This window comes from Diabrotica virgifera, chromosome 3 (genome assembly GCF_917563875.1).
Source record: "Diabrotica virgifera virgifera chromosome 3, PGI_DIABVI_V3a".
NCBI lineage: Eukaryota > Metazoa > Arthropoda > Insecta > Coleoptera > Chrysomelidae > Diabrotica > Diabrotica virgifera.
Window position 1 is genome coordinate 266,974,908 of NC_065445.1, and position 13,230 is coordinate 266,988,137.

The window sequence follows — 13,230 nt, forward strand, 5'->3', positions numbered from 1 at the left end:
CGGGGCATATACGGCAATGAAAGATCTGATGCACTTGCCAAGAGAGCATCAGCTACAAAATACCTGGGTCCAGAGCCGGCCGTGAGAGTGCCAAAAAGCACCGTCCGCGAACGAAAAAAAGCCTGGATCCGAAGCCAACACAACTCACACTGGGAGAGTGTACCCGGTCAAACACATGGCAAGATGTATATCGGACGGACATGTGCTAGTAGAGCTGAGTGAAAACAAGCAGGAATCAGCTCAGAGTCATAACAGGTTTCCTCACTGGACATGCGCCAGTTAAGGGTCACCTACATACAATGGGGCTGTTTCATGGAGACTTGAGCTGCAGACTCTGTGACAGAGAACCTGAAACAGTCAACCATATCTTGCATGACTGTGAGGCATTGGATCGGAGGCGGCAAACACTTTTCGGAGACATCGAAATGACTCCAAATTTATATGGCACCCACCCACTAGACCTGTACAAGCTGGTACAGGGTTCCAGAATTCTGGAATGGGTTTCATAAACAATGGAAGATGTACAATAAGCCAAGTGGCTGCAGTACAACCGGTTCACAACAGACGGCTTCCAGGAAAAAAAAGCATAATCGTGTTGAAACGAAATCGTTGATCGAGTTGAGAAGTTAAATCTCCTTGTGTCCAAAGAGATTCCTGTTTCTGTCTAGAACGAGTAGCCGGTTGGTATCAATTTGCACAAGATATCGAGCAGAGAGAAAACTGAGGAGAGATTTCGAGCGAGTCCTGTTGTTTTTTTGTGAAGCAGCATCCTAGGAGCACGTGTGGGAGAATCGAGGACTACACAATCCATGAGAAGAAGTAAAGAAGAAAAAAGGTTAGTCAGATTATTTGTGAAAAGGAGAGAGTTGTTTTATATGACATACCATATTTGTTTAATTTTTTATTGAACAGTTCTATAGCATAATTTAGTCATTCCTAAATTCAAAGAAGAAATAAGTAATCAATTCAAAAAGAGAAAAGTTAATTTTGTTTTTTTTATAATAGTAAGAACAGTCTAAGGAAATATTTAAATGAGAAATTTTGTTAAAAAAAAAGAGATTAGAGCAGAATTAAAGCTTAATTTATTAGATAAGAAATAGTTGCAACAAAATTGAATTTTAGCATACATTTAAATCTTATATTTATGGTATATGGGATAAATAAATAATATTTATAGAATTTATATGACATTTAGTGTGTTTAATTTCCCTGTTTTGTCCTGGATGAAGTAAGCAACTAGAAATACTAGAAGCCATAGACCAAAGGTAATGCATTAAAATAAATTAGCCCAGAGAATAAATTTTATTAGAAAGTTTAATTTAATTTTGGTTTTGTTTTCCATAAGTAGTAATTAAAATAATTAATTAATTAATCAAAATAAGAATATGCTGGTCAATCTCATAACAGAGAGAAAATACAGAGCATAACAATATATTTGTTATAATTCGAAGGTCATTGTATTTTATTTGTTTTGCTTTGAAGACGTCCGTTAGCTCTTTGTGGCGGACCTTATCGAAAGCCTTGTTGTAATCTATGAAACAGACGTACATATCCTGGTTTACATCCATCTGTCAATATGGGTTGAGCCTCTGCGTGCGTATAGTATTGTAGGTGGTCGGCCAGAAATTTTGTCTGTAGTTGTAACGGTGGTACAATAGACCTGACTGTTGGTTGTAATGGTAACCCTGTCTTATGTTTCTTTGGTAAACCGTAAAGTTTTGGGCATGTTGGCGATTTTTCTTGTGGAATGAGCTGAAACTGTTGTTCTTTCTTGATATTTGAGGCTTTTATTTTGGCTTTCGTTTTGGCATTGTTAAGCCTGATGCGATTTTTTGATATGCAGTCTCGTTTAGAATGTTCCATCTTTTTCGGTCATAGTTATTTTCATGTTAAATATAATGAAAAAGTCGCCAAAAAGAGATTTTTACACAGATGTAAAGTTAATAGAGAATAGACTAGGAGTGTCATGTAGAAGAAGCTCATAGATAATATCAAATGGTTGATTTATGGAAATATATTTCGAAGATTATTAGAATAATCGCGGTATTTTTCGCAACGTCTAGATGGAAATCTTCCTTTAAACTAGATCATCTAGGGCCCAATACACGAAAATAGTCCCCTAAGTACTCAAATATTTTCCGAATTAAAATTAAAAATAATATTAAAAATAATATAATACGTATACAATTGTGGACTAGACAAGGGAAATGATGATAAATTAAGAAGAAATTAGGACAACTTAGTCTACGTATATAAATGAACTATATTGGACATATAACGCGGGAAAACCAGTATTGTATTCTTCAACTAATAAGGATGGGTAAAATCGAAGTACGGAGCGAAACTGGTAGAAAACAAACCCCGTAGTTGAAAAATGTCAGAGAATGAACTGAGGAGAGTCCATTGCTCCAGAAAGCTCCAGAATGGCTCAAGACAGAGAGAGTCTGTCTTGTATTTACTGTTAATCGCCAACGTCAAGGACCAAGGACTATTAGTAAGGCAGGTGAAGAAGAAAAAGTAAAAATAAAAGTGCGTTAATTTTGTCCAGAAACTTACAACTTAAAGAACAAGATTTCATACCAAGCACTAAAGAAGGCAATAATATTCTAAATAGTAATATAAAGTAATATTCTAAAGGTCAAACAAATATCACGATCAAATATTAAACAGTAATATATTATGTATAATATTATCTAATAAAATAATTAATAGAGGAACTGCTCAGTATTTATCAAATTTATAACAATTATCATAAAGCGAATGAACCTCAATAGAGGAACAACGGAGAAATTAAACATGTCGAGTATGGACACAATCCTGAACTTGTGAAGCAGGAGCTAAAGTGCATAATAGAACAGGCAATATTGACCTTAATTAAAAGGAACGAGCTTGACTACCCATTTATAATTTAATTTATTTTAGGTAAGTACTCACTCACCCCTCGTCTTTGCTTCGACACTCTATCAATATTAAGTGATATTCTATATTCTATCAATGTGATAAATAGTTTCGTTTTAACGATTTAAACAAAGCGTATTTTTTTAAACAAATTTCAAACTTTTGCTATTTACACTTCGTCAATGGTGGTAGGATTTGGACAGATATGATAATAACAAAACAGAAGTCTAATGTTGAGAAAGAATTTGATCCCTTCTTGATGTGCTTATCAGTGACGAATGTTGGTTGCAGATCATTATGGCAATCAGTGGCGTGACAAACTCCGTCGGGGCCCTCTCGCAGAATAGGAAATGGCCCCTTTAAAAAATTACTAAATGCGACTTGTGTAACAAAAACGTATATGTGTTAGTGCAATGGTTCTCAACCTTTTTGAGTCATGTACCACCACAAGATACTTTTAATTTTTTTGGTACCACCTAACTGAAATACCTATCTAGCTAGGTAATCTATGTAATTAACTATAATAGTGCTGATTTTGGCTGTGATTTTGTGTTTTGCGTACCACCGCAAATAATAATATGTACCACCAGTGTGGTACATGTACCACAGATTGAGAACCGCTGTGTTAGTGTATTTATGCACTGTTTATAAAAACTTGAATATCTTTGATCTTTATTGGTATAGAATAAAATAGAACAAAAATTGAGGGCGTAGGCGCAAAATTTCGTAGCAATGCTTTTTAAATTCATTTTTTTCGAATCCTGAGAAAACTAGTAAGTATTTTTGAAATATTTAAACGCAGAATGAAAGATTACATATGCATCCTGAAAACTTCTATAATGTTTAATTTAGTAAGTTACAGGGGTGAAAAAAAAGAGAATGCTTAGTATAATTTTTAATTTCAAATATCCCATTCAAAAGAAACTTTTTGTTTATTCTAAGTAACTTTCAGCCATCGGTAATAATGTAATCTTTCTTTCTGCGTTTAAACTTTTCAAAAATTGTATTAATTTTCTCAGGATTAAAAAAAATGAATGCATTTAAAAAGCATTAGTCCGAAATTTTAAGCCTACACTCTTTAAGTTATTACATTATTACATAGTATTATTCTATGAGATGGACAACTTTCTTTGTGCACTATTATCAGCGAATATATCTACAATTATTTTATTAATATCTATCTGATGGGCAACTTTGTTTTCAATACTTATAAGCGATAGAGAAGATAACCATGCTTCTGACATTGTACTACGAAGATATGGTTTTATTAATTTAAGTTTAGAAATATATCTCTCTGAACTAGCGGTCATAACAAATAAAGTTGAAAACAAGGTGTACGCATAACACACTTCTGGTACGCAAGATGCAAGCACTAGTGCAATGAAAATCTATCAAAATAATTTTGGTTGTATCATAAATTGAGTTCGCTTATTTCAACTGTGTCCTTAATGATTTTCTAACAAATTGCAATTGTTCCAAAAACTCATTACTTAAATCTGACGGGTACGCAGCAACTAATTTACTGGCTCCTGCCAAAACTTCTGAATCCGATTTGAAAAGATATCCACTTCTAAGACGCAAGACTTTAAAATCGTCAAAATAATTCATCAAAATATTTCTTAACTCTACCAAACCTTTTGATTTTAAAAGTACAGGGAAAGTCACAATTAGTATCTAGCAAAATCTTTGGATTTTTGCAAAATGACGTATCGTTTTGCCTAAAGATTTGACAAAAAATCTTTAGACTTATGTAAAAGTACTACTATTTTGGAAAATAGATGCGAAGACATATTCAAACTGTTCCATTTTACTTTTTTAATTATTAGTCGCCATTTTCTACTCACGATCTGTGGTAGTTAATATTATTTTTCTACGGCCGTGCTAAAAGAGCCACTTTCCCTCACGCATTTCATTTCCGAATTTGCACTTTCCCGCACGCCGTGCGGGAAAATTTAAAATACCTTGTAAAATGGCATTATAATATATTATAATACATGCAATAAACTAATATTTATAGATATTTTAGCTTAATAGAAAGCTACAGAAATCTAAATTAAATTGATAATTTTTGATAATTGCCCGTCGTCAAGTAGGTATATTACGTCAAATGCCCTTCGTTGCTACGAAAAAATACATTCACTGACATTAGTGACAATTAATGTTTTAAAAATTAAAAAGTGATGACTTTCAATCGTCAAATATTTATAAAAACTGTGTGTTTAATTGTACTAATTTGTACATACTTACATAAATAAATTACAATAAAATTTTGGTTTTGAACAGTTTTATTCATGAAATAATCGCCACAAATTGCACTCGATCTCTAAAATTAATATAGAATTTTGGCCCTCGTGACACTTTGACATAATTAAAACTGTCAAAGTGTCACTCGGGAAAATTCAATAATTTTAGAGCTCTTGTGCAATTACTACTGATTATTTCATTCATAGAAGATTCTGTCCAATAGAAAGCTACATAAATCTAGATTAAATCGATAAATTTTGATAATTTCCCGTCGTCAAGTATATTACGTCAGATACCCTTCGTTACTACGAAAAAATACATTCAGTGACATTAATGACAATTAATGTTTTAAAAATTATAAAAGTGATGACTTTCAACAGTCAAATTAATATTTATAACAACTGTGTGTTTAATTGTACTAATTTGTACTTACATAAATAAATTACAATAAAATTTTGGTTTTGAACAGATTTATTCATGAAATAATCGCAACAAATTGCACTCGAACTCTAAAATTAATATAGAATTTTAGAGCTCTTGTGCAATTACTACTGATAATTCGATGAAATAAAATTATTTTGACATAATATTTAAAAGTCAGATCAGTAGACAATTACAATGGTTTTGAATCGTCGCCATGGAAACCAATATCGTCGTCGTGGTAACCCATTATATTGAAAGTTTGGTTTTGACAACCTTGTCAAAGAATAAATTTGTGTATTTTCACTCCTAAATAAAAATTGATATAACTCTATTTTTTGTGGCTTTTTTCCAAACGTACGGCCTTAGAAAAAATATTGTTCCTAACTCATGCGGAAAGTGTCTTCCCCGCACTCGACTGCTTGCCCGAACTCCGCTATCGCGTCGTTCGGGTCAACGGCAGTCTCGTGCGTGAAAGTATCACTTTCCACACTAGTTAGGAAAATAACTATTTAGACAGTGTTTTTAAAATTTTCATGTAGTTCTGCTTTACACCAAGCAGAGTTTGAAATCTGGATGCCCACCTAGTCACCGATAACGTTTTTAGTTGGAAGTTTTTCTGCATTCTTTGGTAAATCGAATCGAGGGAAGTTTTTGAAGATTTCCAGGCACTGCTTAAAAACGTTGCGTATGCATGCGTAAAATAATATATCAATAACACATTTTTACATATATTAGACGACAAGATGGGGCCCCTGATATATTGGGGCCCCCGCAAGCTTCATGCTGCGGGGGCCTCTGTTACTCCCCTGATAGCACTTTTTATCTTGTCTGCAGCAGCATGGAAAAGCTGAACATATGCTGTGTTGAACCAGACTCTGAGATTCTTTAACCAGGGTGTTCTTCATTCTGGATCTCTCTTTCCACATACAGAGTGTTCCAATGAAAATTTGACCCCTCCGGAAACTCAGAAACCAAGAGTATACTCAGAATTTAAAAAAACATGTCAATTTGTATTGAAAGGAGGACGAATTTTCATACAAAATTCGTCCCCCTTTCCCTACCCACATCAACCCCCAGTTTTTTTAAATGTCAAGTGTAGTCGAGTGGACATCATTTGAAAGGTATTTTTTTTTCTCTACAGGACCCTCTATTTTTTTTTTAATTTGCGGAGTAACTTTAAAGATAATTTTGGATTTAACTAATTTATAATAAATTTGTTAAGTCTAAAATTATCTTCAAACTTATTATGTAAATAAAAAAATAAGCGCCGTTTAGAGAAAAAAATAAATTACCTTTCAAATAATGTGCCACACGACCACACTTGCTATATAAAAAAAAGTGTTGGTCGATGCGGGGCAGTAGGGGGTTACATTTGAGGGCATGAATTTTGCATGAAAATTCGTCCCCCTCCCATTAAAAATTGACGTGTTTTTTTAAATTTTGAAGAAGCTCTTGGTTTCTGAGTTTTTTCTGGGGGGGAGGAAGGGGAGGGGTCAAATTTTCGTTGGCATAGACTGCTGTATATTTCCTTGCAGTATCTGGAATCATTTCACTTAGTGTGTCCGGAATATAGTAGCTTTCGAGGTTTGATGGTGGTCAGTACCTCTCGGTGTCTCTTCATTCTTCTGAAGATCTCCTCATTTGTGAGTCCACGGGATTCTAAGTATTCTCCAACATAGCTACATCTCAAATGCTGCCAATCTTTTGTACCTACATATATTCGATTAATGTCCACGATTTAACACCATAAAAAAGGACAGATAAGACGTAGCAACACAGTATTGATAATTTTATACCACGAAAGAGGATGTGGCCCTTGAAGAAAGGTAGATCTAGCTTTTCCAAAACCTAAAAAAGACAAAGCTCATAATCATTAGAAAGAAAAAGATGATAGGTCAACTCTACGTTAACCAAACCCCTTTAGAAAGATTCATGCAATACAACTATCTTGGTACCATCTTCTTCTTCTTCGTCTTTTAGCCCATTTCTATCCAACTTTGGACATTTTTACTTTTGTTTTCTCTCTTATCCATTTGTTTGATTTTCTGTCTTGTAGTTGTATTCCCAACATGCATCTTTCCATTTTTCTCTGAGTTATTTCAATTTTGTTTATGTTGGCCTTTGTTAATGTCCATGATTCTGAGCCATACGTCCGAACAGGAAGGATGCACTGGTCAAATACACGGGTTTTTAGGTACTGTTGTATCTTTGTTTGTATCCATATCCATCTTAACTTTCCAAATGCTGCCCAAGCCAATCGAATTCTTCTCTCTACTTCAATTGTTTGGTTCTCTTTATTAGCTTTGATAATTTGACCCAGGTATATGTATATATATTCGTCAACAACCTCAATATTGACATTATTTATACAGGGTGAGTCATGAGGAACTGTACATACTCCTACCTTGTATAGAGGCTCCTATGTGGAATAACAAATGACCATTAAAAAGTGTCTGCTCCCATTGTTCAATAATATACAGGGCGAGTTTCGCATTTTGACAGAAATTTGTATTCGTCATAATTTTTGAACGGTCAGATCGATGTGTCTCTTATTTTGGCCAATCGTTACACTATTACCACCTAATCAACTAATTTATTCAAACTAGAAAAAAATCAGGTCCGGCTTTAAAAAAATTAGTTCGTTTGGCTCTTAGAAAAAATTTCACCCTGTATACGCTTTTTGAAAACTCTAATATGAATTTTACAAATTAGACAAATAGACAATTAAAATGGCATATTTATTTTTTTCCGCAAACCAATACTTAATTTTTTATAAAAAAATCAAATTTCACTATGAATGAAAAGTTTCGTAAAGTGAACCATAGATTTAAAAAAAATAACTTTTATTACAAAAATTAATTTTTTTTGCACAAATAAGTAATTTATGTCACCATCCAATCAACTGATTTATTCAAACTAGAGAAAAATCAGGTCCGGATTAAAAAAATTAGTTCGTTTTGGTCTTAGAAAAAATTTCACCCTGTATATGCTTTTTGAAAACTCTAATATGAATTTTACAAATAAGACAAATAGGCAATTAAAATGGCATATTTTTTTCCCACACGATAACTTAATTTTTTATTAAAAAATCAAATTTGTCAAAATCGGAATTTTAACCTAAAAATGAAAAAAAAAATGAATTCACGGTTTAACTCGCTACAACTCTGTTACATTTTAATATTTTTTTCTGAAATTTTTACAGCACATACATCTTACCATTGTGAAGACTATGAAAATTGTTGTAGACTTTCAGCCTTCTTCTTGTAAAAGTTGCAAACTTGTAAATCGCAAAAATTAGGTGGAAAAATTTAAAATTTATCAATTTGATCACGTCTATGTTAAACTATAGAGTCCAAAAGAAGTGTTATGGGAAGTTTTAGATCTAGACGTGTTATAGAAAAAAAAAATGGTAAAATTTTTAATTGTAGGAAAAACGTTGTTTTTGTAAATTAATTTTTGTAAAAAAAGGTAATTTTTTTAAATCTATGCAAAAACTTTGCCAAACTTTTTATGCATAGTCAAATTTGATTTTTTAATAAAAAAATAAGTAATCGTGTGGGGAAAAAATAAATATGCCATTTTAATTGCCTATTTGTCTTATTTGTAAAATTCATATTAGAGTTTTCAAAAAACGTATACAAGGTGAAATTTTTTCTAAGACCCAAACAAACTAGTTTTTTAAATCCGGGCCTGATTTTTTTCTAGTTTGAATAAATCAGTTGATTAGGTGATAACATAAATTAAATATTTGTTCAAAAAAAATTAATTATTGTAATAAAAGTTATTTTTTTTAATCTATGGTTCACTTTACCAAACTTTTAATTATTCATAGTCAAATTTGATTTTTTTTTATAAAAAATTAAGTAATCGTGTGGGGAAAAAGTAAATAAGCCATTTTAATTGTCTATTTGTCTAATTTGTAAAAATCATATTAGAGTTTTCAAAAAGCGTATACAGGGTGAAATTTTTTCTAAGACCAAAACGAACTTATTTTTTAAATCCGGACCTGATTATTTTCTTGTTTGAATAAATCAGTTGATTGGTGGTAACGTAAATTAAATATTTGTTCAAAAAAAATTTAATTTTGGTAATAAAAGTTAATTTTGTTAATAGTATGGTTCACTTTACCAAACTTTTAATTCATAATCAAATTTGATTTTTTTATAAAAAATTAAGCAATCGTGTGCGGAAAAAAAAATAAGTTATTTTAATTGCCTATTTGTTTAATTTGTAAAATTCATATCATAGTTTTCAAAAAGCTTATACAGGGTGAAATTTTTTCTAAGACCCAAACGAACTAATTTTTTTAAAGCCGGACCTGATTTTTTTCTAGTTTGAATAAATCAGTTGATTAGGTGGCAATAGTGTAACGATTGACCGAAATAAGGGACACATCGATCTGACCGTTCAAAAATTATGACGAATACAAATTTCTGTCAAAATGCGAAACTCGCCCTGTATATTATTAAACAATGGGAGCAGACACTTTTTAATGGTCATTTGTTATTCCCCATAGGGGCCTCTATACGAGGTAGGAGTATGTACAGTTCCTTATGACTCACCCTGTATTTACATTTATTCTGTCGTTTGTATTGTCATGATTTTGGTTTTACTCATATTCATTTATAATCCTATCTTCTCCGATGCGTGTGCTAGTTGAGTCAGCATTGTGGCTAGTTCTTCTTGGTTGGTTGTAATAAGGACAACATCATCGCAATATCTGAGGTGATTGAGATTCTTCCCGTTTATGTTGATACCCATGTCTTCCCATTCCAGTTCCTTAAAGACGTCTTCCAGAGCTAAGGTGAAGAGTTGTCTTACGCCTCTACGTATTTCTATGGGATTAGTTTTGTTTGTTTTATTTTCCCATTCGACTGTCATAGTTGCTGTTTTATAGATGTTATGTAAGAGTTGCCTGTACCTGGAGTCCATTATCGCCCATATCTCGACACTATCGAACGCTCTTTCATAGTCTACAAAGGCTACACATAAATCTAGGTTGTATTCCTTTGCCTTCTCTATCAATATTTTCATAGTATGATCTATGATGGTACTAAACCCTTTTCTGAAACCCGCTTGTTCAACGATATTTTAAATTTAATTGTTACAGTGAAAATCCTTGGTTATGTGGTTGCAAGAAAAATAGACTGTATTGTTGGCCATGTCTTCTGGTTTCTACAGAAAAAATGGGTGGACCAGGTTCACGATTTAAATAGTTTTAAAGTTTCAAAAAGGAAACATGAAATTTCTCTGTTATACCCTATTCCACGAACATACGCCTGTTTTGGATTACTTCGACAACGAATATTTTACTGTGCAAAATAAGAAGAACGAAAGTAAATTGCAAATTACATTGTTGTTTATTGGAATTATTAGCGCCAATTACTTTCGTACTTCTTATGTTGCACAGTAAAATATTCATTGTCGAAATAATCCAAAACAGGCGTATGTTCGTGGAATGGCCCATACCTACATGTAAGATGTAAAACTCATATTCTATACCCAATTTGATTCAGTTTGGCAAAACAAGAATTGAAAGTGCTCTTAACCAAGGTTTTAAAGCAAATATTGCTAAACATAATGAGTTTATTAAAAAAATAGATAGGTATATCCTTAGCACACTTATAATAGATACCGTATGTTTTTTGGCCAAACAAGGATTTGAGGTAATTAGAGGGAATTGTTAACATTAATTGCCAAAAAAGATCAATAATCTTGCCAACATCTAGAAACATCAACTGTTTTTTCAACATCAACAGTAGGTGCTCTGTGTCCCTTTGGCGTCTATAATACTTTGGGATAGTTGTGGCGCTAGCGATATCTTTTATTTTATAATGCAGGTGCCAGCTAAATACCATGTTCGTTCTTAGGATTCAATTTCATTACATTCTTTTATTTTATAAAATTGCGCGGTTTGTTTTGGATTCTTTTTTACCTTGGTACCAATGGTACGCGACTTTCAATTTCTCCTGTTATATAATTTTGTTTTTTTTTTAATTTTTACTAACAGCTCAGTCTTATATAAATAACTCTTAAATGACTTTATATAATATTGCAATGAATAGGCACAAGTTATTCTATTTTTGCTATTGTCGCATTTTTATAAATATTTGATACGATTTCATTAACGCAAAGTCAGCGGTATCTTTACCAAATAACGCCTTCCCTTAATGAAATATCGCTTATTACAATACTGAGCCGTAATGTATCCCTTAAATCCCTCGAAAATCCTTCGCTAAGCCCTCTCTGCATCTCCTGTGTTTTACCCCCTAGGTAACGGCATCATCGCCATATCCAGCTTTTCATAATAAATACTCAGGGGAGCGACACACACACACACATACTCACTAAGGGTAGATTACGATCAGAGCAGAGGGTTGTTCTCATTACATTAGGTCGCCATGATGGTTTTGTGACGCAGTAGCGTCGGCTCATTGGTGCTCGAAGCCTCTTTACGATTGTCAAGTGTTTGTTATATACGCCAGACGATGCTTTTTAGAAATATATTGGATGCTGGAAATGGATGGTGGATGGAGTGATATGGGCACTTATATGCAAAAGGGGGTTGAAATTCAATATACCTACGGATCAGTATTATAATTTCGAGATCTTGTAAAATTAGAGGAATACTCAAATAACTTAACTTTGTGACATCCGTTGCTTATGTTCTTTTTATATCAGGTACGTGAAATAAATATATTTAAAAATACATGTAATACAAAAAAAATTAATGTAATTAATAATCTGTATGGTAGGCAGAATGAACAACCAACGAGTCGACAGGCTGGCAGCAGATGACACCTTTATCCTAGCTGATACTGATAACTAGACAATTTGCTATTTTAAAATCTTTTTATATACTTGGCTTGGTTGGTGTCACGGACTCCGCAAATTTTGTAATCCATTTTAAAAATAGTTCTAGGCTGCCTAGACACCTGAAATTTTCAGGATAGCTTAGAACTAGCTAACAATGCAATATTTAACTGCTATTATACAGGGCGATTAATTATTAGTGGGGTGAAGCTCCGTAGATGCGTTATAGTAATGTATAGCGATAAAACTTAATAACAAAAATTGTAGCGAACTTTGAGCTTTATATTACAAAATTAGTTAGAATGTTACAGGGTGTTCGATAACATAGTGGCAGACCACACTTATGTTTTTTTAAATAGAACACCCTGTATTTTATTTTATATTCGGAATCTTCGTAACTTTTCGATTACAAACATATAAAGTTTTGGTATATTATACGGGGTATTTACAAAGTTATAACCAATTTTATATGAAAATCGTAACAAGTTTAACTACCTGTATAAATAAAAACAAGCAAAAGGTCAATGGTTTATTGACGTCATATTTTTTAATTATTGTCAAAATTTTCGTAAATGTTTGTTTTGCTAATTTTCTTTATATTGAATACAGGGTGAGTCAAAACGTAAGTACATTATTTTCTCAGTAATTTTAAATAGAACACCCTGTATTTTATATCATTATCGAAAAGTACCATTACCATACTATAATGTTTGTATAACATTCCCTATGTGTAAATTTATTAGTTTTCGAGATATTTTCATTTTTCAGAGCAAAATTATTAATAATTACGGGTCTAAATCTATCCAAATTTTAAGTAAGCCATTACTGAATAATTGTCCAAACTTACAAATT